Source organism: Macaca nemestrina, chromosome 15 (assembly GCF_043159975.1).
Source record: "Macaca nemestrina isolate mMacNem1 chromosome 15, mMacNem.hap1, whole genome shotgun sequence".
Taxonomy (NCBI): domain Eukaryota; kingdom Metazoa; phylum Chordata; class Mammalia; order Primates; family Cercopithecidae; genus Macaca; species Macaca nemestrina.
The window spans coordinates 22,806,023-22,830,890 of NC_092139.1; the positions used below are offsets into that span (position 1 = coordinate 22,806,023).

The 24,868-nt window shown below is 41.6% G+C and overlaps 1 long non-coding RNA gene and 1 pseudogene across 1 annotated transcript in view; one reads left to right on the top strand and one right to left on the bottom strand.

The window, feature by feature from the left end:
• Positions 1–24,868, bottom strand: part of LOC105496370 (uncharacterized) — a 187,416-nt gene that overhangs the window by 8,532 nt on the left and 154,016 nt on the right. The window lies entirely within an intron of this gene.
• LOC105496368 (neurofilament heavy polypeptide-like) lies at positions 12,232–14,904 on the top strand (annotated as a pseudogene).

A 24,868-nucleotide genomic window follows, 5' to 3' on the forward strand; every position in this document is an offset into this window, starting at 1 on the left:
ATAGCCAAAATACATAAAAAAGAAAGCCAATCTTGCTAGTAAACAAAGGAATGCAAATTTTACAAAATTTGACACTCATTAAATGTGCAAATCTTAAAAGTTTGATAATGACAAATATTTACATTGCTGGTGGGAGTATAAACAGGTAGCACCCTTTTGGAGAACAGTCTAGCCACAGTTAGTACACGTGAAGACAGAGTATATCTGCAACATGGTTTGGCTGTGTCCCCACCCAAATCTCATCTTGAACTGTAGTTTCCATAATCCCCAAGTGTCGTGGGAGGGACCTGGTGGGAGGTATTTGAATCATGGGGCAGTTACCTCCATGCTGTTCTTGTGATAGTGAGTTCTCATGAGATCTGATGGTCTTATAAGGGGCTCTTCACTCTCTTCACTCTGTACTTCTTGGGCCACCATGTGAAGAAGCACATGTTTGCTTCCCCTTCCACCATGATTGTAAGTTTCCTGAGGCCTCCCTAGCCATGCAGAACTGTGAGTTAAACCTCTTTTCTTTATAAATTACCCAGTCTTTGTTATGTCTTTAATAGCTGTGTGAGAAAAGACTAATACAGTAAGTTGGTACCAAGCAGTGGGGCGCTGCTGTAAAGATACCCAAAAATGTGGAAGCGACTTTGGAACTGGGTAACAGGCAGAGGTTGAAACAGTTTAAAAGACTCAGAAGAAGACAGGAAAATGTCAGAAAGTTTGGAACTTCCTAGAGATTTGGAGAGCTCAGAAGACAGGAAGATGTGGGAAAGTTTGGAATTTTCTAGAGACTTGTTGAATGGCTTTGACCAAAATGCTAAGAGTCATAACGAGCAATAAAGTCCAGGCTGAGGTGGTCTCAAATAGAGATAAGGGACTTGTTGGGAACTGGAGTAAAGGTCACTCTTGCTATGCAAAGAGACTGGCAGTATTTTGCCCCTGCCCTAGAGATCTGTGGAACTTTTTGAACTTGAGGGAGATGATTTAGGATATCTGGCAGAAGAAATTTCTAAGCAGTAAAGCATTCAAGAGGAAGCAGAGCATAAAAAGTTGAAAAGTTTGCAGCCTGATGATGCCGTAGAAGAGAAAAACCCATTTTCTGGGGATAAATTCACTGGCAGCAGAAAATTGTATAAGTAATGAGGAGCCAAATGCTAATGACCAAGACAATGGGTAAAATGTCCCCAGGGCATATCAGAGAACATGGCAGCCCCTCCAATCACAGGACCAGAGGCCTGGGAGGGAAAAATGATTTCCTGGGCCTGGTCCAGGGCCCCCCTGCTATGTGCAGCCCCAACACTTGGTGCCCTGCATTCCAGCCACTCCCAAGGTACAGCTCAGGCAGTAGCTCCAGAGGGTTCAAGTCCCAAGCTTTGGCAGCTTTCACATAGTGTTGAGCCTGTGGATGCACACAGGTCAAGAACTGAGGTTTGGGAACCTCTGCCTAGATTTCAGAGGATGTATGGAATTGCCTGGATATCCAGGTAGAAGTCTGCTCCAGGGGTTGAGCCCTTATGGAGAACCTCTGCTAGGGCAGTGCTGAAGAGAGCATAGAGTCCCCACTGGGGCACTGCCTAATGGGGCTGTGAGAAGAGGGCCACCACCTTCCAGGTGCCAGAATGGCAGATTCACCAACAGCTTGCACCATGTGCCTGGAAAAGCCATAGACACTCAATGCCAGCTCATGAAAGCAACTTGGAGCGGGGCTATATCCCGCAAAGCCACAGGAGTGGAGTTGCCCAAGACTGTAGGAGCCCACCTCTTGCATTGGTATGACCTGGATGGGAGACATGGAGTCAAACAAGACCACCTTGGAACTTTAAGGTTTAATGACTGCCCTATTAGATTTTGGACTTGGATGGGGCCTTTAACATGGAGTCAAAGGAGATCATTTTGGAACTTTAAGGTTAAATGACTGCCCTATTGGATTTTAGACTTGCATGGGGCCAGCAGTCCCTTTGTTTTGGCCAGTTTCTCCCGTTTGGAATAGGTGTATTTACCCAATACCTGTACCCCCATTGTATCTAGGAAGTAACTGACTTGCTTTTGATTTTACAGGCTCATAGGTGGAAGGGACTCATCTTGTCTCAGATGAGACTTTGGACTTTGACTTTTGAGTTAATGCTGGAATGAGTTAAGACTTTGGGAGACTGTTGGGAAGGCATGATTGTGTTATGAAATGTGAGGACATGAGATCTGGGAGGGGCTGGGGTGGAATGATATAGTTTGGTTGTGTCCCTACTCAATCCACATCTTGAACTGTAGTTCCCATAATCTCCACGTGTCATGGGAGGGAACCTGTGGCACATAATTGAATCATGGGGGCAGTTAAGCTCTATGCTGTTCTCTTGATAGTGAGAGTTCTCACAAAATCAGATGGTTTTATAAGGGCTTTCCCCCCACTTCACTCTGCACTTCTCCTTGCTGTTACCATGTGAAGAAGGGTATGTTTGCTTCCCTTTATGCCATGATTGTAAGTTTCCTGAGGCTTCCCCAGCCCTGCAGAACTGTGAGTTAATTAAACCTCTTTCCTTTATAAATTACCCAGTCTTGGGTATATCTTTAATAGCAGCATGAAAATGGACTAATACAATCTGCCTTATAACAGAGCAATTCTACTTCCAGACGTCCAGACTGAAGCTATTCTCACAGCTGTGACCAAAAACACACATTCAGTGTTTATAGTTGCAATTTATATAATAGAGAAAAGTAGAACAACCTAAATATTTCTCAGTAGAATAGATAAACTGTGGTTTATTCACACAATATTTAAAGTAAAAGGAATAGCGCATATGAATCAAAATGGATAAATCTGAAAAACATAATGTTGGGAGAGGAAAAAAAGGAAGTTGCAATTGATATGTATAGTAGGATAATAAACATGTAAATTTTTGAAACACAAATAACAGTAGTTTATATTGTTAAGGGACTCATACATATGAATAGAAGTACAGACTCAGGGGAAGAAATGATACAAAGTAAGTGCACAGTTCTGGTGACCTCTGAGTAGGAACAGGCAGGGAAAGAATGAGCAGGGTGACTTTGTCGGCAATGTTCTATTTCCTTTTTAAGTAAACATTCTAAAGTAAGTATGTACAAATTCTGAAACAAAATGTGCAAGATTCTTGTACCCAGATGTCTTATTTGTGTGTGTGTGTGTGTGTGTGTGTGTGTGTGTACGTATGAGTACACACACATATATATATTATGTTTGAAATATTTCTTAAAAGTTAAAAATGTACATTTGAACCTCAGGGAGGCATTAAGAAAGGGAGAAAGAGGGAATGGTGAAGAAATAGGCAAACCCTTAAAGATGATCAATGAGGAGCTCTCTGATAGTCGGATTGTTTTGTTTCTGTTGTTTTGGTTTTTAAGACAGGAGGTCTTGCTGTGTCACCCAGGCTGCAGTGCAACAGTGCGATCATAGCTCATTGCAGCCTTGAACTCCCAGGCTCAAGAAATCCTCCCATTTCAACCTTGCAAATTATTGAGATTATAGGCATTAGCCCCTGCCCCTGCCCCTGGTCTGGTAGCCAGATTCTAATAGAGAGGCCACAGAACAAGCAAGGAGAGGGGTGAAGTACATGTTAGGAAAGCTATAGTTTTCATCGGAGGAGAACTAGGAGCTGGGAAGGTATGGGAGACTGTTCAATGGCTTCAGAAGAAAAGCTGTAGGGAGGCTGCCTGTGGAGAGATGAACCCTGATCTTCTATACAACCTTCAGTTCTCTCATTTGGGCTGAGCATAATTATTTTCATCATGGTCTTTACTCCCACCAAACATGCTGGCCGGGGTCTAAAAGCAGTCAAGTTCAACACTTCAGAATTGTTAAGTTGCAGAACATGCCACTCCTGGGAACATTATTGCTCTATACAATAGAATAACTACAATAGAATAAGAACAGCCTCAGAAAGGTTAAGTGACTTGCTTGAGGTCACACAGGAGGGACCTCCAGCATCCCTGCTCTGATTCCAGAGCCTGTGCTCTCTATACTACATGTTTTCTCTCAGGATTCAAATAAGCCTTTTACAAGTTTCCTACTTCCAGCAACAAATCCCAAGTAGCTTAAACATGGCTGTGGATATCTTTTTGTTTTGTAGTTTCCCTTCTGTGGCCAGAATAAAGCATGATTTAGAAATAAAACACAAGGCATCATTAATGCCGGGGTACTAAGTCAACATTTCAGGTCACAGGGAAGTGATGATGGGGCTTCCAGGGCTTGGAGGTCATTGGTTTCAGCTATCTCCAGAACATAACACTCTGGCAGGGACAGATGTCCTCTTGGTCCCCAGCAAGGACCTCCTGCTTCTGAACTGGCAAGAAATCTCAAGCACTAAACCATCTCCATAAAAACAGCATATTTTAGAGTTGATGTTGGGTTTTACGGGCTGGGAGAGCAGCTTCTGAAAGCTAAGGAAGGCAAGCAGGAGGCTCTTCCACCACCTCAGGACATCACCTCTGGGTTTTATTCAAAGATAGAAGCTGTTCTGCTTGCACCATTAGAGGTACATGCAGTTCAGCCACTCTCTCCTTTGCCTCTCCTTGATTTTCCGTCTTGTCTAACGAGATGGGTTCCAGTTTCCACTTGAGTTTCAGTGATTTTAATTGCACCATTAGGAAGGAAATTGGGGCTTAAATTAGAAAACTAAAAGTAAAAAATAGACATACAACAGCAGCAACAAAAAAATTCTTCTGCATCTTTTCTCTTGTCAACCAGCTCTAAAACTCAACTGAGACATAAATAATCCTACTGTTGATGTGTTTTTTTTTAAATTTTGTCTTGGTATTCAGTGTCCAAGCAAGGCAGAAAGTCAAACACAGTAGACTAAAGAGATGAGCATGGAATCTAGCCACGTCTCTGACACAGGCAAGAAGCCACTTGCGCCTGGACCTCAGTGTCTCCACTCTACAGACTTGATGATTTATTTCTCTCCTTCCCTCTTTAGTTCTATTGCTTTTTAACTTGATGATTTCCAAGGTCCCTTCAAGTTCTGATTTTTACAGTTGTGGGCACCTACTATGTGTTAAAGTTATGCAGGCAACCTCAGAGAGGCTTATGAGCTAACAACCTGAGGCATACAGTGAATCAAGAGCTAAACTGGGTGGTGGAAATCATGAGAATGAAAAAGAGAGCACAATCTCTAGGGGGTGGAGGAGCAGGATGGGCAGGTGAGTAGTGGGTATTCCAGATGACAGAAATGACAGTAGCAATAATCCTAGCAACAGACTTTGTATTAGTTGTGCTGTATTGGTTGCAACTCACAAAAACCCAACTAAAACCAGCTCAAGAAAAAGAAAAAAATCTTTGCTAGAAAAATAGCTGCAAAGACAAAGACTTGAGGACCCAGAACAAAGTCATAAAGTGGGGGCTTGGCCACCAGGACTGCTACTGCTGCTTTCTTTGTTGTGCTGAATTCAGAAAGACATTCTCCATGTAGCAAGCAAAATAGCTGCTGACAGCCCTGCCTTAGAGTCGTAAAACTCATGGCCCAAGGAAAAGAGAACTTGGTCTCCAACTTGCAAAAATCTGGAGAAAATTCTGATAGTATCTGAGTCTGAGTTACACACTCACCACTGTGGGTATGGGATTATGGAGGTTACTGTGATTCTAATGAACAGCTGGAGTAAGGCAGCAGCATGCAAAGTAAGGCCGGAGCAGTTTTCTAAACAAGCAAGGGATGACACATCAGGAAAAGGGGGGAACAGATTCCGGGCAAACAAAAAATATCTAGCATTATGTGTCACATCTGTCAAACCCATTTTACAGATGAGAAAGCTGAGGCTCAGACAGGCTAGGTAACCAGCCCAAATAACCCGCAGATTAGAAGTTAGCAAAGGCAGATCCCAACTCTGATCCATCTGCTCAAATGTACTACCCAGATCCGTTACTATTCTATTTTCTGGTGTTAAGTCATGCACATATTTTTCAGAATATGGACAACATTTTAAAGAATAAGAACAAAATTAAAATCACCATCATTAAGAAATAATCACCATCAAAACTTTGGTGAGTTTCCTCCTAGGCTCTTTTTCTGTATCTATGGTATATATTTAGCATGTACCATTTTATTATTCATTTTCTTGACATGAATCCACAAGGTACACCCAAGGACCATGAATGCAACAAATGCCACTGGTGCCCTGCCCAGACCCCTTTTATATTTTGTAGACTGGACCACCCATCCCCGGCTGCTGTGAGTAGTGGCTGCTAATGGCTCACAGCTGCTCCCTCCTGAGATGCTTGAGAGATTTTCTCTTTGGGGGTCCCACAGTCAATGACTGACAGAGAGTTATAAAAGTCCAGCCTCTCTCCCTCAAGGAAGGAAAACATTAGGGTCCTGTGGAATGAGGTGGGAGCTAGGTTTCAGTTGAAAGCCATCTTTGTCTCTTTCCCCTTCCCTGACGTGTTTCTACACCTGTTTAGAGGTTTCCTACAACTTATCAATTGCATGTGAGTTCTTGTCTCAGGCTGAGCTTTGTAGATAACCCAACTTAACAATGACCCAATAAGTTTCAGTTGTGTTGTCCTGAAGCATGGCTTCTAATAACCTGCTCACTAAAGATGGGGTGGGCCATTTAACTGGTGGCCAAGCCCAGCCAACCACCAGCATTTACATCTCAACAGGCTTTTGTATTTTTCTCTTCCTTTTCACCCTTGTAATAACTCTTATGAAGTGCTAAAAAGCTGTGTTTCGCGGTTTAAAAAGCCAATTACTTTATTCATTTCTTTAGTCATGTATTTATAGAATCATTAAGGCTCTGAAGAAAAACATGCATTATTCAGTTAAATTTTACTGCATTTTATGGGAGGAAAGTATATGCTGTAGTAGAAGTCTTAATTTAAGAATTCATGAAGGTTTTAACTTATTGATTATCATATTCCCTCCATTCTAGCACATATAATTTCATATTTTTGAAAATCTTAGAACCAATGAATACACTGAGTGAATGTTTTTACTCCCATCCCATTCTCTAAAAACCTATTACACATTTTTTTATTCATCCACATGAAGTCTACAATCACTTCACTAGATTTCAAGACACCCCTTCCTGAATAAAATTTAGAATAAAATTAAGTCAAACCTATAAATTAATTTGAAGAAAAATTACATCTTTATAACATGAGTGTCCTTAACTAGTACTATGGTGTGTCAGCCCCCTCATCTATTCAAGTTTTTATTTATTTCTCCCAATTGATCACTGTCATCTTCTCCATGTATACACCGCATAATTCTTATTAAAAAGTTAGTATTTTGGCTGGGCACGGTGGCTCACACCTGTAATCCCAGCACTTTGTGAGGCCAAGGTGGGCAGATCACAAGGTCAGGAGATCGAGATGAGCCTGGCCAACATAGTAAAACCCTGTATCTACTAAAACTACAAAAATTAGCTGGGCATGGTGGCATGTGCCTGTAATCCCAGCTACTTGGGAGGCTGAGGCAGGAGAGTTGCTTGAATCAGGGAGTCGGAGGTTGCAGTGAGCCGAGATCACGCCACTGCACTCCAGCCTGGCGAAAGAGCTAGACTCAGTCTCAAAAAAAAAAAGTTAGTATTTTGTACTTGCATTGCTAATGGGGATCTGAGGTCTGAGTTGTTTCCATTATATCTTCTAACTGGTATTGTTAGTATATATAAAAGCTATTTTCAATATTCCTTAAATATTTGATTATCTTGCATATCTATCTTCTTCTTATTATCATTTTAGTTGATCATTTGGGGCAAGCTGTACAGATAATTGTATCACTTGCAAATAAAGACAATGTCTCTTTTTTCCATTATTATAAATTTGTTTCTGAACCATGTCTTATTACATTGACCAGAACATCTATAAATTTTTTAAATAGAGATAAAAGAAATTATTAGGAATGGCCCTGATATGTCGCCACTAAGCATGAAATTTAGTGCTTACTACAGATACTTTTCAACATATTATAGAAAAATGTGTCTACTCTAAGCAATTGAAGAATTTTCATCAATGATGGGGCTGAGAATTATCAAATCCAACTTTAGGAGTTTATTAAATCAGATTCAGGATGACATAATGGAAAGTACTTTCACACTTTAGAGTAAGTGAGACTGTAGTGGAATGTCAGCTGTAGTGCTTACTTTGGCCTTTATCAACTTGTCTGACCTCACTCAGCTTTCATTTCTTTAGCTATAAGATGATGATAATAACTCATAAGGTTCTGTGATCACTAATTAATCTAGTTTTTAATGAAGCATCTAATACACGGATGATCACACAATAAATGTTCAATTACCATTTCCAAAATAAACTCTCCTCTGCTACGGCATTTCATTCTTTTACTATACAAACGGATTTAATTTGCCATCATTTTACTTAGAATTGTTGCATCTATCTTTATAATTGTACGCCAAATGCAAACACATTGTATTTTCTCTGTGTTTGGATCACCTAGAAGATAACTATGCCTTAAAATATGGAAGGGATACATTTAAGTTATATTTTAATGACATATACATGCAGAAAATTGCATGAAAGAATACATTCATAAATCCATCTGGACCCACAGTACTTGAGATCTTATTCCAATTTCTGCTCAGTGTAAATGGTCATCATGTATTGTATACTAGTGATGGGCCAGCACTGTGCTATGCATTTCACGTGCATCATTTAATACGACTGTCACAAAAACACCATGCGAGGGAAATAACTCTCCCCCTTCTTTAGATGAGGGAAATGAGGCTGAAAGCGGTGAGTATCCTGCCTAAGGTCACATAGTAAGTGACAGAACAAGATAAGGCTGAATCCAAAATAAATCCTACCATACACTAAGCGGATTTGGTGGGTTTCCTCCTAGGATCTTTTTCTCAATAAAGGTATCTCAATTGATCTAATTCTCTGTTAATTTCTAGTAATTCATATTTGCTCTCCATGTACTTCTAACAAAATTTCAAATATATAGAATTAAGTTGTTTTTGATATTTTCTTAGAATACATCATTTGCCCAGTATCTGTTTGACTCCTTTTAGTTCTGTCCTAATTTTAAGTATTTATGCTAGCTTTCTCTTTTTCTCATTTATAATTGCCAGAAGTTTATTTACTCTACTGTCATTTTCAAAATCCAGCTCTTGGGTTTACTTATCATTTTTATTTTTTGCTTTATAATTAATTGCTGATTTTATCTTTATTATTTCCTCCCTTCTAATGTATCTGAGTTATCTTTGAACTTCTTTATTTTAATAATTCATCCCTTTTATTCTCTCATTTAAATTGGACATACTAAAACTTATAGAGGAAAGACTTCAAGATGGCAGATGAGAAGAATTTCATGCTTTCCTCGTCCACTTAGGGGAATCAAAATAGTGTATACAGAGTCACACTTTGAATACATTATCCAAGACAGGACACTGGAATTCAAGGAAGAAGTGACAGAAAACACCAAAACTGAGGAAGGAGAAGAAAACAAGGCAGCCCACCTGGCCAGGATTGGCTAGGAGCTGGGAGTAACTTCCCAATGTGGGGAAGAGTGAGTGAGAGACTTCCAGCAACGCACAACCCCACCATGGAATCATGCAATCCTGGTCACGTAAGAGCCCCTCGACCCTCCCAGTCTCTGAAACTAACACAAGAAGCTGCTGGGAGACGACTGGATGGAATTACTCCGGGGGGGAGCTCACATTGAGTCCCTCACTCTTCTGAGACCTAAGAAGCTATAGCAAGGCATCATTTTCAAACTTAGCTTCTGCACACTGTCGTGGGGCCCAGCAGCACTGGGACAGAGGCGTTCAGGAAAAGGGGATTGTCACTGCTGGGACTGCAGCATGAGCTGGGAGTACTCCCATAGCCCGAGCTGAGAAGTGAGCAATGTGCAGGCTGCAGCTGCCAGTGCCAGGAAGCAAGTACCGCTGGGACTTGAGACTGGGACACAAGTGAAGTATGAGTTGCTGCTGGGACTTGGTCATGATCTGGGCAGGGACTCCTGCAGCCAGGGCTGGAGTGCAAGCTAGGCACACGTTAACACTGCCAGGGATGTGGGGTGAGCCCCATCAGAACTAGGATGAAGCAGGGATATGCGTTCTCCACCTGCTGGCCCAGACTGTGGCCACTGAAGTCGGCCCCATCTTCTCCAGTGGGATATCCTCAATGCAACTGCTACTTCCCTCACTGGATCACTCCACCTGGAGCCTAAGGATTGCCATGCCCTCGCTCACAGTGGCTGGTGTCCTCCCTCACCATTGGGAAGCACAGGCCCATCCAACCTGACTATGCCATTCTCCCCCTCGACATACAGCACACAGCCCAGGCGATTGCCCAACCTAATCTACCACCTCGGACACTTGACCACTCCTTCCATGGGCCTGAAATTGAGACTAAACTCCCAGCCACCACCACCTTAGCTGGCACTTATCTGCAAGCATAACATGCGGGTCTGAAGACTGGTCAACCTAGCCATTTACGAGCACTGCCAACATGAATATGCACACCACTTGGGCCCCAGAAAATTGCTCCAGTACTGCTATTGTCATCACCCATGCCAGACCAGCTTCCCAGGGGCCCAGGAACTCACTCACCCACCTGACACACTGCTGCCACTACTGACATTCAAGTAAGCCACCTAGAGGTCCAAGAATCAGCCCACCCATAACTGCCAACACAGGTGCCAGTGTACACTATCATGGGACACAAAGACAGGCAAACTCAGCTCACTGCTGCCATGACTGGGGCCTGAAGACTGACCCAACTGCCATCTCAGTCTCCATCACAACTTTACCACAACCTTCACTAATAACCACAACCTAACCCACTGAGGAAATCACAGATTCCACTAACACTGTCTACAGACAAAGAAATCACACAGAGACTACATTACTGCATGCACTCAGAAACAAAGTAATGTGTCCTACCCACTCAACACCATAGACAGAGCTTCAGGAAAAAGTTCTCCCTACAAAAGTGAATCAAAAATAGAAAAAAAAAAGTGACTGTTAAACCAGATGTGCAGATATCGATTGTAAGGACACCGAAAACATAAAAATTCAGGGAAATATGACACCTCCATAGGAGCACAATAATTATCCAGCAATAGATCTTAATCAAAAAGAAATTTAAAATTCCATATAGAGAATTCAAAATATTGATTTTAAAGAAGCTCAATGTGATACAAGAAAAATCTGAAAAACAATTCAAGGAAATAAGAAAAGCAATTCAAAATAAAAATAAGAAATTTACCAAAGAGACAGATACTTTTTTAAATAACTAAATAAAAATTCTGGAACTAAAGAATTTATTGAAGCAAATACTAAATACATTTGAACGCTCCAACAATAGACTAGATTAGGCAGAAGAAATAATCTCAGAACTCGAAGATAGGCCTTTTAAGATAACCCAGTCAGACAAAAATAAAGGGGAAAAAAGAGTAAAAACAATAAGCAAAGCCTTCATGACATTTGGGACAACACAAAGTTATTAAATATTTTAATTGTCAGTATCCCCAAAGGTGAAGAGAGAAAGAAAGAATTGGAAAACCTATTTAATTAAATAACAAACAAAAACTTCCCAAGTGTAGCAAGATATTTAAACATTTAGATACAAGAGGCTCAATCTCCCAGCAATCCCCAGGAAAATACAACACAAAAGGTCTTCTCCAGGGCGTATTATAGTCAGACTGTCTAAAGTCAAAGAAAAAGAATGAATCCTAAAAACAAGAGAAAAGCATTTCATCACCTATAAAGGAAACTTCAACGCACTAACAGCAGATTTCTCAGCAGAAATCGTACAGACCAGAAGATAATAGGATGATATATGCAAAGTGCTAAAAGAAAAAAAAAAACCTGTCAAACAAGAATACTACATTCGGCAAAATTATCCTCTATAAATGAAGGAGAAATAAAGTTTTTCTCAGACAACCAAATGCTGAGGGAATTCATTAGCACTAGACTGGTCCTACAAGAAATGCTCAAGAGAGTCCTAAAAATGGAAATGAAAAAACAACATTTACCATCATGAAAATACATGAAAGTATAAAATTCACTGGAAAAGCTATTACACAGTGGAGAAAGAAAAAACTCAATGGTACCACTACAGAAACCCATCAAACAATAAAAGAAAAAGAAAAGAACGAACAATATATAAACCAACCAGAAAGCAATTAACAATATGACAGGAACAAAGCCTGACATATCAATAACTTTGAATGTAAACGGATTAAATTCTCCACTTAAAAGATAAGAGAGGCAGTGCCTCCCTCCCCGTCCTGGCCTCGCGCACCTGCTCCAGCCACGATGAGCTTCCGCAGAGCGGACGCGTTGCTGGGCGCCTCGTTCCCGCCGCTGCACGGTGGTGGCAGCCTCCACTACGTGCTAGCCCAAAAGGGCGGCGCAGGCGGGACGGGACGCGCTCGGCCCGGTCAGCTTCCACTCGTGGCCGCGGACGTCCGTGAGCTCCATGTCTGCCTCGCCCAGCCGCTTCCTCGAGCATCGACTCGCTGGGCACGCTGAGCAACCGGCCAGAGGGATGCGTGGTGGTGGCGGCCGCAGCGAGCAGTGAGGAGGAGCAGCTGCAGGCGCTGAAGGACTGCTTCGCAGGCTACATCCACAAGGAGCGGCAGCTGGAGGCACACGACCGCAGCCTGGAGGGCGACGCTGCGTCCCTGCAGCAGCAGGAGGTGGGCCGCGCCGCCATGGGCGAGTTCCACGAGCACGAGGTCCACAAGACGCGCGGTGCGGTGCGGTGCGGTGTTGCGCCTGGAGTGGGAGCACCTGCTCGAGGACATCTCGCACGTGTGCCAGCGCCTAGACAACGAGGTCTGGCAACGCGACGAGGCCGAGGCGGCGGCCCGCGCCCTCACGCGCTGGAGGCTAAGGCGGTGCGCGTGGAACTGCAGAAGAAGGCACAGGCGCTGCAGGAGGAGTGCGGCTACCTGCTCCGCTGCTACTACCTGGAGGAGGTGGGCGAGCTGCTCTGCCAGACCCAGGGCTGCAGCGCCGCGCAGGGGCAGGCTGAGGCGCGCAACGCCCTCAAGTGCGACGTGACGTCGGAGCTGTGTGAGATGGGCGTGGCGTGCAGGTTGAAGGCCAAAAGGTGCCGAGCGTGCTGTAGTCTGAGGAGTGGTTCCGAGTGAGACTGGACTGCCTGTCAGAGGCAGCGACGGTGAACACAGAAGCCATGCGGTCAGCGCAGGAGGAGATAACTGAGTACCTGTGTCAGCTGCAGGCCAGGACCACACAGCTGGAAGCACTGAAAAGCACCAAGGACTCACTGGAGAGGCAGTGCTCTGAGCTGCAGGACCGTCATGAGGCCAACATTGCCTCCTACCAGGAAACCATTCAGCAACTGGACGCCGAGCTGAGGAACACCAAGTGGGAAGTGACAGCCCAGCTAGGAGAATACCAGGACCTGCTCAATGTCATGATGGCTTTGGATACAGAGATAGCCGCTTACAGAAAACTCCTGGAAGGCGAAGAGTGTCGGACTGGCTTTGGCCCAATTCCTTTCTCGCTTCCAGAAGGACTCCCCAAAATTCCCTCCGTGTCCACTCACATAAAGGCCAAAAGTGAAGAGAAGATCAAAGTGGTAGAGAAGTCGAAGAAAGACACTGTGATTGTGGAGGAACAGACGGAGGAGACCCAAGTGACTGAAGAAGTGACTGAAGAAGAGGAGAAAGAGACCGGAGAGGAGGAGGGCAAGGAGAAAGAAGAGGGTGAAGAGGAGGGGGCAGAAGAGGGAGGAGAAGCAGCAAAGTCTCTCCCAGCTGAAGACACCACATCCCCAGAGAAGGAAGCCAAGTCCCCAGTGAAGGAAGAGGCAAAGTCACCGGCTGAGGCCAAGTCCCCAGAGAAAGAGGAAGCAAAATCCCCAGCCGAGGTCAAGTCCCCAGCAAAGGAAGAGGCAAGATCACCAGCTGAGGCCAAGTCTCCAGAGAAGGCCAAGTCCCCAGTGAAGGAAGAAGCAAAGTCACCAGCTGAGGCCAAGTCCCCAGTGAAAGAAGAAGCAAAGTCTGCAGCTGAGGTCAAGTCCCCTGAAAAGGCCAAGTCCCCAGTAAAGGAGGAAGCGGAGTCCCCTGAGAAGGAAGAGGCAAAATCTCCAGCTGAAGTCAAGTCTCCAGGGAAGGCCAAGTCTCTAGTGAAGGCGGAAGCAAAATCCCCAGAGAAGGCCAAGACTCTTGACGTGAAGTCTCTAGAAGCCAAGAGTTCTGCAAAGGAGGAAGCAAGATCCCCTGCAGACAAATCCCCCAAAAAGGCCAAAAGCTCTGTCGAGGAGGTCAGGTCCCCAGAGAAGATGAAGTTGCCCCTGAAGGAGGATGCCAAGATCCCTGAGAAGGAGATCCCAAAGAAGGAAGAGGTGAAGTCCCCAGTGAAGGAGGAAAAGAAGCCCCAAGAGGTGAAAGGCAAATATCCCCCAAAGAAGGCAGAGGAAGAGAAAGCTCCCGCCATGCCAAAAACGGAGAAGGAGGAGGACAGCAAGAAAGAGGAGGCACCCAAGAAGGAGGCCCCAAAGCCCAAGGTGGAGATGAAGGGACTTGCCATCAAAAAGCCCAAAGAATCCAAAGTTGAAGCCAAGAAGGAAGAGGCTGAAGATAAGAAAAAAGCAGCCACCCCAGAGAAGGAGGCTCCTGCCAATGTGGAGGTGAAGGAAGGTGCTAAACCCAAAGAGAAGACAGGTGGCCAAGAAGGAACCAGATGATGCCAAAGCCAAGGGACCCTCCAAACCAGCAGAGGAGGAGGAGGCAGCAGCAGCACCAGAGAAAAAAGACACCTAGGAGCAGAAGGCCACTGAGGCCAAGAAGCCTGAGGAGAAACCCAAGACAGAGGCCAAAACCAAAGAGGATGACAAGACCCTCTCAAGGGACCCAAGCAAACCTAAGGCGGAAAAGGCTGAAAAATCCTCCAGCACAGACCAAAGACAGCAGGCCTCCAGAGAAAGCCACAGAAGACAAGGCCGCCAAGGGGAAGTAAGGCAGGGAGAAAGGAACGTCCAGAGCAGCCAAAGAAACTCAGAAGGGGCCCAGAGCTCAAGGATCGGAGTAATGCAATTTTCACTTTTTCTTTGTTTATGTAAAAAGAAACTGCTTAGATGAGGGGGCCTCCTTCTTCAAACAGGAATTTCTGTTATCAATATGTTAGCAAGATTGGGAACTCCAGCCCCCTGCCCCAACACCCTCCCCAGGTGATGGGCGATTGTGTTATGAAAGCTTATGTAGCTGAATGTGATACATGCTGAATGCCACACGTAAACACTTGACTATAAAAACTGCCCCCCTCCTTTCCAAATAAGTACATTTATTGCCTCTACGTACAACTGACAGATGACCACAATAATGAATGAGCAGTTACAGACACATTATGCTTGACACGTCTTAATTATTTCCACATGCCTTCTGTTTTCCAAAGGAGTGGTCAAGCCCTTGCCCAGAGCTCTCTATTCTGGAAGAGCTGTCTAGGTGGGACTGGGCACTGGCCACTGAATTATGCCAGTGCACACTTTCCACTGGAGTCCAATTTCAACTGCTTCTGTGCAATAAAACCAAGTGCTTATAAAATGAAAAAAATAAAAGAAGAGAATAGCTGAATAGAGTCTTTTAAAAACATGAACTATTTGCTTCTTACAAGAAACTCAAATTACTAGTAAAGAAACATAGACTGGAAGTAAAAAGATGGAAAAAGATATTATATGCAGATGGAAACCAAAAATGAGCAGGATAGTTGTACTTCTATCACATAAAACAAACTTTAACTCAAAAACAGTAAAAACACACATACACACACACACACACACACACACACACAAAGAACATTATTACATAAAAAGATCAACCCAGCAAGAGGATATAACAATTTTAAATATATATGCACTCAATACTAGAGCATCCAGATTCATAAAGCAAATATTACTAGGTCCAAAAAGAGAGAGAGATGCAATGCAGTAGTGGTGGGGAACTTTAACATTCCACTCTCAGCACTGAACAGATCATCTAGATATAAAATCAACAAAGAACATTAGATTTAAACTAGACTTTAGACCAAATGGACCTAACATTTACAGATCATTGTATACACCTACAGAATATGTATTTTTTCATCAGCACATAGAATATTCACCAGGATAGACCATATGTTAAGCTACAAAGTAAGTCTCAACGAATTCTTTTAAAAAATCAAAATTATATTAAGTATCTTCTTAGACCGCGGTAGAATAAAACAAGAAATCAATGCCAGGAGGAACTCTGGAAACTATATGAATACATTTAAAAATTGTTCCTGAATGACTATTACATCAACAAAGAAATTAAGATGAAAATCAAAAAGTTTCTTGAAACAAAATGGGAATACAACATACCAAAACCTGTGGGATATAGCAAAAGCAGTGCTAAGAGGGAAGTTTATATCAATAAATGCCTACATCAAAATGTGGAAATATTATAAATTAACAATCTAACAATGTACCTAGAGAATCTAAAAAAGGAAAAAACAACAAAACCCCAAATTAGCAGAAAAATAGTAAAGATTAGAATGAAGTAAATGAAATAGAGACTAAAAAAATACAAAAGTCAATAAAATAAAAAAGTCAATTCTTTGAAAAGATAAAGTCAATAAACCACTAGCTAGACTAAACAAGAAAAGGGAAGACTTAAGTCAACACAATCAGAAATGAAAAAGGAGACATTACAACTGATGCTACAGAAAAACAAAAGACTATTATGAACAACTATATGCTAACAAACTGAAAAACCTAGAAGAAATTGATAAATTCCTGGAAACACACAACCAACCAAGATTGAATCAGGAAGAAATAGAAAACTTAAATTGGCCAAAAATGAGTAGTGAGTTTGAATCAGTAATAAAAACTCTCCTAACAGAGAAAAGCTCAGGACCAGATGCATTCACAGCTGAATTCTACAAAACTTAAAAAGATAAGCTAATACCAATCCTTCTGAAATTATTCCCAAAAATCTAAGAGGAGGGAATTCTCCCTGATTCATTCTACAAGGCCAGTATTACCCTCATAGTAAAACCAGATAAGGACACACATGTAAAAGAGAAAACTACAGGCCAGTATCCCTAATGCACAGAGATGCAAAAATCCTCAACAAAACATTAGCCAACCAAATCCAACAGCATTCAAAAACATAATTCTGATAACCAAAACAACATGGCGTTGGTATAAAACTGGACACATAAACCAATGGGACAGGATAGAGAATCCGGAAATAAAGCCACATATTAACAGCCAACTGATGTTTGGAATTTTTCATTGACACTTTCTAAAATTATAATAATTTTAATTTTATTTCATTCTTATCAGAGAATTTATCCAGAACCATTTCTAACATCCTGATCATCAATTTTCTTTATAAACTAGTATAGGTTAATTGTGATAAATGTTCCATGTTTTATTGCACAAAAACGATGAAAATTTTCTGGCCATTTTCAGAACCCAAAATTTAATCCAAATCTATTAAATCAAAGTCAATATTACTAATCATCCATATTTTTTTAACCAAAGGCTACATGATGGTTTCTTGGTTTTTTGTTTTGTTTTGGGTTTTTTTAGGGTTTTATTGGTTGGTTGGTTGGTTTGTTGCCTCAACATCTGAAGGTTGCAATATATGCCCATCAATAGTAATTCTGGGTCAGTGGAAATGGGATTACTCGCCCCCTCCCTCTGAATATCAGAATATGTGTGTATGTGAGTTTTTTACAAAATGACTTCTCAGACTCTGATATGATCTTTGGGGCATCTTTTACCAACTTAGTTGAGAATCACTGAGATAAATGGAAATTAGCATCATAGCATTCATGTGAATTTTATCTTTGGCATAAAATGACTTCTATCTTAATAATTGTATTTACCTTATACTATACTTTTTTTTACTGATGTTAATATTGTCATTCCTAGTCTCAGTTTTCAGTTTTACCTTTTTTTGCTCCCTCTTTTAGGTGAAGCTTTGACAAATAGCTATAATTAGCTTTGGTGCATTCTAAACCAAATCTAAGACAGATATTATTTTAATGCAGGAATTTAATCCATTTACTGTCATATTGAGCCTTCACATATTTAACTGATATATTTAATTTATATCAGTCAAATCAACTTTTGACTCAGGCAGCTTTTTGTTGTAAAAGGTGTCTTCTAAGTTGTATAGAGCGGTCCTTCACCTGCTCTTTTTTGCCCTCATGCCCATCCCTGGCCTTTCCTTTGCTTATTTGGTATCAGAGTAGGGCTGACCCATACAGGCTGCATTTTCCAGGTTCCCTCATCTGCTCCCTTCAGGATAGGTTTGGTCAGCGATAGAGACTGGCAGAAGATTGCAGTGTGGAAAGCAAGAAGGGTATTTCCCTCTCTTCCTTGCCTTGACTTCGTCTCTTCTGTGACTCTAACTTGGGCTGAACAAGGCTCCCTCTTGTTCCAGTTTCTACTTGGTGATCCCTGTCCCTGGGCTCAGTGACGCTGCTTCCATCTTTTGTCCCCATAGCCAGAACTTCCATTCTCTGTCCACCATATATCCTCCCCATTGATAACTGCCTTACTTCTCTGGGCTTTTCCTCTACATTCCGGGAGATCTTCTTACCTGTATCTTCCTTAACACCAATTCCATTTCCTGCAATATTATTTATTTTCTTTACTGCTTCTAATCCCAAAACAAGTTTTATTAAGCTATTGGATTTTATATGTATTTACAATATTTATCTCAATCTCTGCTTGCATCTTAGCAACTCTTTTAATCTTACTATGTCATCTGTCGTTTCTTGTATCTCAGAGTTCAAATTTACTGAGAACGCAAAAAGACGCATCCTAGTATATGCCTTTATTAACTATTTTATATTTTTTCAAGACATTTTTCCTCTGAATCTAGTATTCTCCTTTTTATGTCTCAGAAAAATCTTCAAGGTCTCTTGTTTTGTTTTTCCCATTTTTCATGCTTAATAAAGGAGAAAGCTGGTCAAGCATGTTGCCAGTATATAGTTTGGATGGATCTTCTTTGGTCCTTGTTATTAACCACATGATTATAATTAGAATCCACATCTAGACCTTAAGCTGAGGGCTGATTAATATGCACAGATTCCAAATTCCTAGTGGTACAGTCTTTTTCTCATGTATATTCTAGACCAGAATGGGCTGACTTCGGAACATGTGGAGGGAAATTTATTCTGGGATAATTGTATACAGCCGTCTCTGCTTTGGGAAAAGCAATGCATGGACATTTACATTCATCAGCATATAACTATCTTACAGGTCTCTCTAGCTCTACTCTTTCATAGATTTCACAGTCAATTTTGTTGATTTCATGGTCTTGTATTGGTATGGTCTGAATGTGCACCCCAAAATTCATATGTTGAAACTGAAAGACCCAAATGATAGTGTTAACAGGTGGGGCCTTTAAAAGGTGATTAAGTCATGAAAGCAAAGCTTTCATGCATGAGATTAGGGCCTTTTAAAAGGGCTTGAGGGAGTTGGTGTTTTCTCTTCCACTTTTCTGCCACGTGAGGACACAGTGTCCATCCCCTCTGGAAGATGCAGCAAGGAGGAGCCGTCCTGGAAGCAGAGAGCAGTCCTCACCAGACACCAGGTGTTAGTGCCTTCATATTAGACTTCCTGATCCTCAGAACCATGAAAAAATCCATTTATTTTCCTTATAAATTATCTAGTCTATGACATTTTGTTTTAGCAGCACAAACAGACTCATACACATATACAAAGATCCATATCCTGTTTTCATCTGCCACGATCCCTTCCTTCTTTTTTAATTTCTGGAAAGTTAAAATTAGTCCAACAAATAGTAAATCAATAGAAGTGATAATAGGGAGTGCTGGAGGTTAAATAGACTCAGAAACAGCTTCTGTGTAGTAAGTGCGGGTTTCTCTCCTTTTGTTCAGCGGAGACACTGCCTTTAAGGCAGGAAGTAGATAGGAGTAATAACTGAAAACCCCCTATCACGTATCTCCTGTTCTTTTGCCCAAGAGTGTCATCCTTGCTTTACTAAGTAAAAATTCCACCTAAGGCCCAGAATCCATGTTACCAAAAAGTAGCAGTGGTTTCTGTGTTTTCATGAGAAGTGCCACAAGTAGGGAGAAAATGGAACCCAAGTGCCACAGCCAGATGCCAACTGAATCTGGAATTCCCGCCTGTTATTTGAACAACCACTTCCTCTCCCTCTCTAGCTTTCCACTTAATCCATAGGGTCCCTGTCCAAAGGGGATGTCAAAATGTTATCCCATCTAAACTCCTCCTCCTAAGAAGTCAGTGTTGACCTGCCCCAGGTCTGGAGTTCTCAAACCATCCATTCCACATTCACAATTTTCCAGCCTAGCCTTTTATTCAATTAAGGGTATGGGGGGCTACCAAAACCCACTCCCCATATTGGTATCCTGCTATCCCTACAACATATCATATTCAAATTCTTGTACTCAAGCAGATTACTGTGGAATTGCCTCCTGATTCAGCATTCTATGAGGTTGACCCAGACTGAATAAACAGTAAATAAAAATATCAAAATGATACTACTATTTCAACTGAATCAATAGTCAGGAACTAAGAATTCACATATTAATGGGAATATAGGAAATAGATGTTAACAGATATTTTGAAATTTATTATGACTTAAGGAACAATGCATTATTGTTTACCTGCCTACCTACCAACTTCCTAAAATTTCTGTGTGTACTTTAGCATTTGTTTAATTATAGGTTATTCTTTAATTATTCAGGTGTGTATTTACCTCCCAGTTAGGTTCCATGTTCATCCAGGGCAAGAATGACAACTTACTTGTCTTTATGTCCACAGTACAATGTGCTCAATTCTCACCTGAGGGACAAGCTAGGAGCTAAACTGATGGGTTTGGTCCTATAGAGGCAGGACTAGCAGGTGCATCTCTGACCTGGAGCCGCAGGTGTCCCTGAATAGTACAAGGGGCAAAATAAGAATTGGATGAGGCAGGACAAGGGGTAGAAGAGGAACTAAATGTAGTATCCAAAATAAGAATGAAGAAGTTAGGGCAGATATTATGAACTAGAACACAAACCAGGATATCTAAAAACTAAGAAGAAGAAAAAGGAGCAGAAGCAGGAGACAAGACTATTATCTCTATTTAGCATGAATGGTGGACACACAAGTTATGCTTAAAAATCAGAGCCATGGTGAATGTGGAATAGACCTTCAGTGAATGTTAATTAAATTGGCACAACTGAAATGAATTACGAAAAGGAATAAACTTCAGTTCCCTCAAACTTCTCCCAGAAATCCCCCCAAAATTATATAAAAGTTATTTTATATCTAATTACTGCAAAAAAAAAAAAAAAAAAGGCTTGGCGTATAGGATTTGAAATTGCACAGATATGTCACTTCATGGTCCCCTACTCGTTTTGTCCATCCGTGATCTTGGGCCACCGACCTCAATAAATGCTCAGTTTCCTTAGCTGTAAAATGAGGATAATAGTGCCCATGTCACGGGGCTTCTTAGAGGAGTGAATCACGTAGAAAGTATCTAGCACACCAGAATCATTCAATAAATGCTGGTTTCCATCCTCCTTCATCAGCGGCCTCGGAAGTCTAATGAGGCTAAAGCAGGGATGCTTACTTAACAATTTGGAGCAAAGCAGCCCTGGTGAGCAGACGTGCATTCTTGATTTCATTACGTGCCAGAAGATGAAAATGAACAGCCCCGCGGATCGTGCCCCATCCCTCGCAGCTGCCTCTCTGCTGAGGGATTTACGTTCTGTGTGATTAAGCCTGAAATGGACAGGAAGCTTTATTGTGCTAGGCTGGCAGGGCGTGGAGGAGCAAATTGATAAAGATGCCTGGGTCGGGTCAGTGGCAAGCTGGGTGGTTCCTAATTTATAGAAACACCTCGAGTTCCATTACTCAGCCCCTTCTTTTCTGCTCCTACCTCCACACCCTTCCTGCTCAACACTTCTCTTCCCCACCTTGTGAAATAGTGACTTATTTATGAAATGAAAGGGGATTTACTGATAAAGATAAGGCATCAGCCAAACCCACAGCAAGGAAATTCCCAGAGAAGCAACATCTGGTGAACGGCAAACATTTGCTGAAATCTCTGTGCCAGGCGCAGAGATGTCAATGATATGACCAGTGACAAGGTTAGGTCCTGCCTCAGCTTTCTGAACACTTAACCTCTTTGTTTCCTCTTAAATAAATAAATACATAAAATTTTAAAAATTTTTAAAAATTTTAAATGGGATAGTGCTCGTTCCTGTCTTACAGATAGTGGATGCTCAATAAAAAGTAGCATTTAGGCTGGGCGCGGTGGCTCACGCCTGCAATCCCAGCACTTTGGGAGGCTGCAGCAACTGGATCACTTGAGATCAGAAGTTCGAAACCAGCCTGACCAACATGGCGAAACCCCATCTCTACTAAAAATAAAAAAAAACTAGATTGGTGCTGTGGCATGTGCCTGTAATCCCAGCTACTGGGGAGGCTGAGGCAGGAGAATCGCTTGAACCCAGAAGGCAGAGGTTGCAGTGAGCCGAGATTACACCATTGCACTCCAACCTGGGTGACAGAGTGAGACTCTGTCATAAATAAATGAATAAATACATAAATAAATAAATAATTAAGTAGCATTTATCATCATCATTGTCCACCCAGGCTTCCAGATTCCAAACCTTGGTATCTTCCTTAAGATAACCCTCCCCAATGACCCCAGATTGGCAGAAGATATCTCACCCCCTCTCGGGGCAACTCTGCTAGTTCATTTCTCCACTGGGTTTTTGCTTCAGAGGAGGAGAGAAGGGGAGAGAAAGGAAGAGCAGAGGAGTGGGGGGTAGGGGAGGGGAGAATGCTAACATTCACTGGGAAACTCCTTTAGATCAGGCAGCATGGCAGTCATTTCAGACCATTCCAGTTAGCAGCCTCCCAAATCTGTGTATGAGTTTCAACACATACACAGATTTGTATAACCACCACCACAATAAGGATGCAGAACAATTCCAAACAATTCCTTTGTACTACCCTTTTTTAATCAATGCCTCTTCCCATAAACCCTGGCAAGCCCTGATCTGTCCTCCATTACTATAATTTTGCCTTTCCCAAGATGTCATATAAATGGAAACATACAAATCGTGGCATTTTGGATCTTCCTTTTCTAATATTTGTCTCTGCCTTGGGTCTCACCCTTTCCTTTAATCCTACACATCAGCCAAGATCTATTTCTCACACAGAGTTCTGATCTTATTGGATCCTGAACTGAAATCTTCGAGAGCTTCTTACTGGCCGTCAGATGAAGGGCCTGGTCCTCAGTCTAGCAGCCTAGGCTCTTTATAATCTGGTCCCAGGAGAACACCTCACACTCTCACCACCAATGCTTCAGTCAGTCCACCTAGGCATTAGTTTTCACATCCCCTATGCTTTTGCTCATGCAAATTTTCACTGAAATTGCTTTGAGCTTACTCATACATTTGGGAAGGACTGACATCTTTACGCTTTCGGTTGACTCTTCCAATCCAGGACCATGATACGTCTTTTCATTGATTCCAGCCATTCTTCATGGCTTTCAGTAAAGTATTGTATTCACTGTCATATAAATCTGGACTATTTCTAGTTAATTACCAAGAGTTTTATATTGTTATTATTGCTGCTATTATAAATGGGATCCTTTTATATATTTTCCAATTACATATTTCTAATCAATAGAAATGCTATTTTTCTTCATGCTCATCTTACATCCCACTACCTTACTGAACACTCTGATTAGCATAAACCACTTTTAGCTGAGTCTCTTGAATTTTCCATACAGACAGACACGTCACTTTTAAATCACGGTATTTTTTAGGCTAAACAAGTATGGCAAATTTATCATGAGGATATTGAGGCACCTCACTAAACCCAAAGGTTCAGGAAAAAGTAGAATTAGAGTCTCAAATGCCGTGAGGATTCTCTCCCTATCTCCTACAAACCCAAATTTAACACTTTTATGTTAATTTGTTTATTTTTATATGAGTTAAAGTTTATAATTCTTTCCTTGTTTATTTCAACTAGTTTATGCATTAATGCAAAAGATCTTCATGTTATAAAAATACACATGTATACAAACTGAGCTAAGGATTACTTCTTAAAGGCATGTTTTTCAAAATTGTCTGAAAATTCAAACAATGTAAAATAAATTTGTGGGTTTTTATTCAACACTGAGATACATAGATGTTGGTACACACATATAGCTGTAATCCATTTTTTCTTCTCTCATTTTTAAAAATAACATGCAGGAAAATTGGCATATGGTTCTACAAGTTTCAACACACACACAGATTTGTATAACCACCACCACAATAAGGATGCAGAACAATTCCAAACAATTCCTTTGTACTACCCTTTTTTAATCAATGCCTCTTCCCATCCCCAAACCCTGGTAAGCCCTGATCTGTCCTCCATTACTATAATTTTGCCTTTCCCAAGATGTCATATAAATGGAAACATACAAATCGTGGCATTTTGGATCTTCCTTTCTAATATTTGTATCTCCTTTTGTATTTTTCTTATCTTACTGCTTTGGTTAGGATGCCACTGGATTCTCTTGGTTTATTTTTGCCTCCCAACTAGACTTGGGGATTCCACTTAGTGAAAATAGTGTCTCCTTCAGCATATAGACCAATTCTTAGCCAATACAGGTGCTCACTATGTGTTTCTGGAACACATAAAGGCATTATGATCAATGGATGGGCTTCCTCTGGGGGCACCATGCAAGCTTCCCAAAAACCAAAACCCTTTCCCAAGAAAAGGTATGTTCTAGCACCTAGCTGACCCATGGGCCTGTAAAGAATTCCCCCAACCCATCTTCATTAATTTGTCAAGACACACACAAAAATGTCTGCCTATTACATGCTCACTGTGCCACATGGAACTGTTCGCCTCTAATTAGAATTAATTAGCTAATGTGGGTTTCAAATTTGGAAGAAAAGAAGTTTTGCC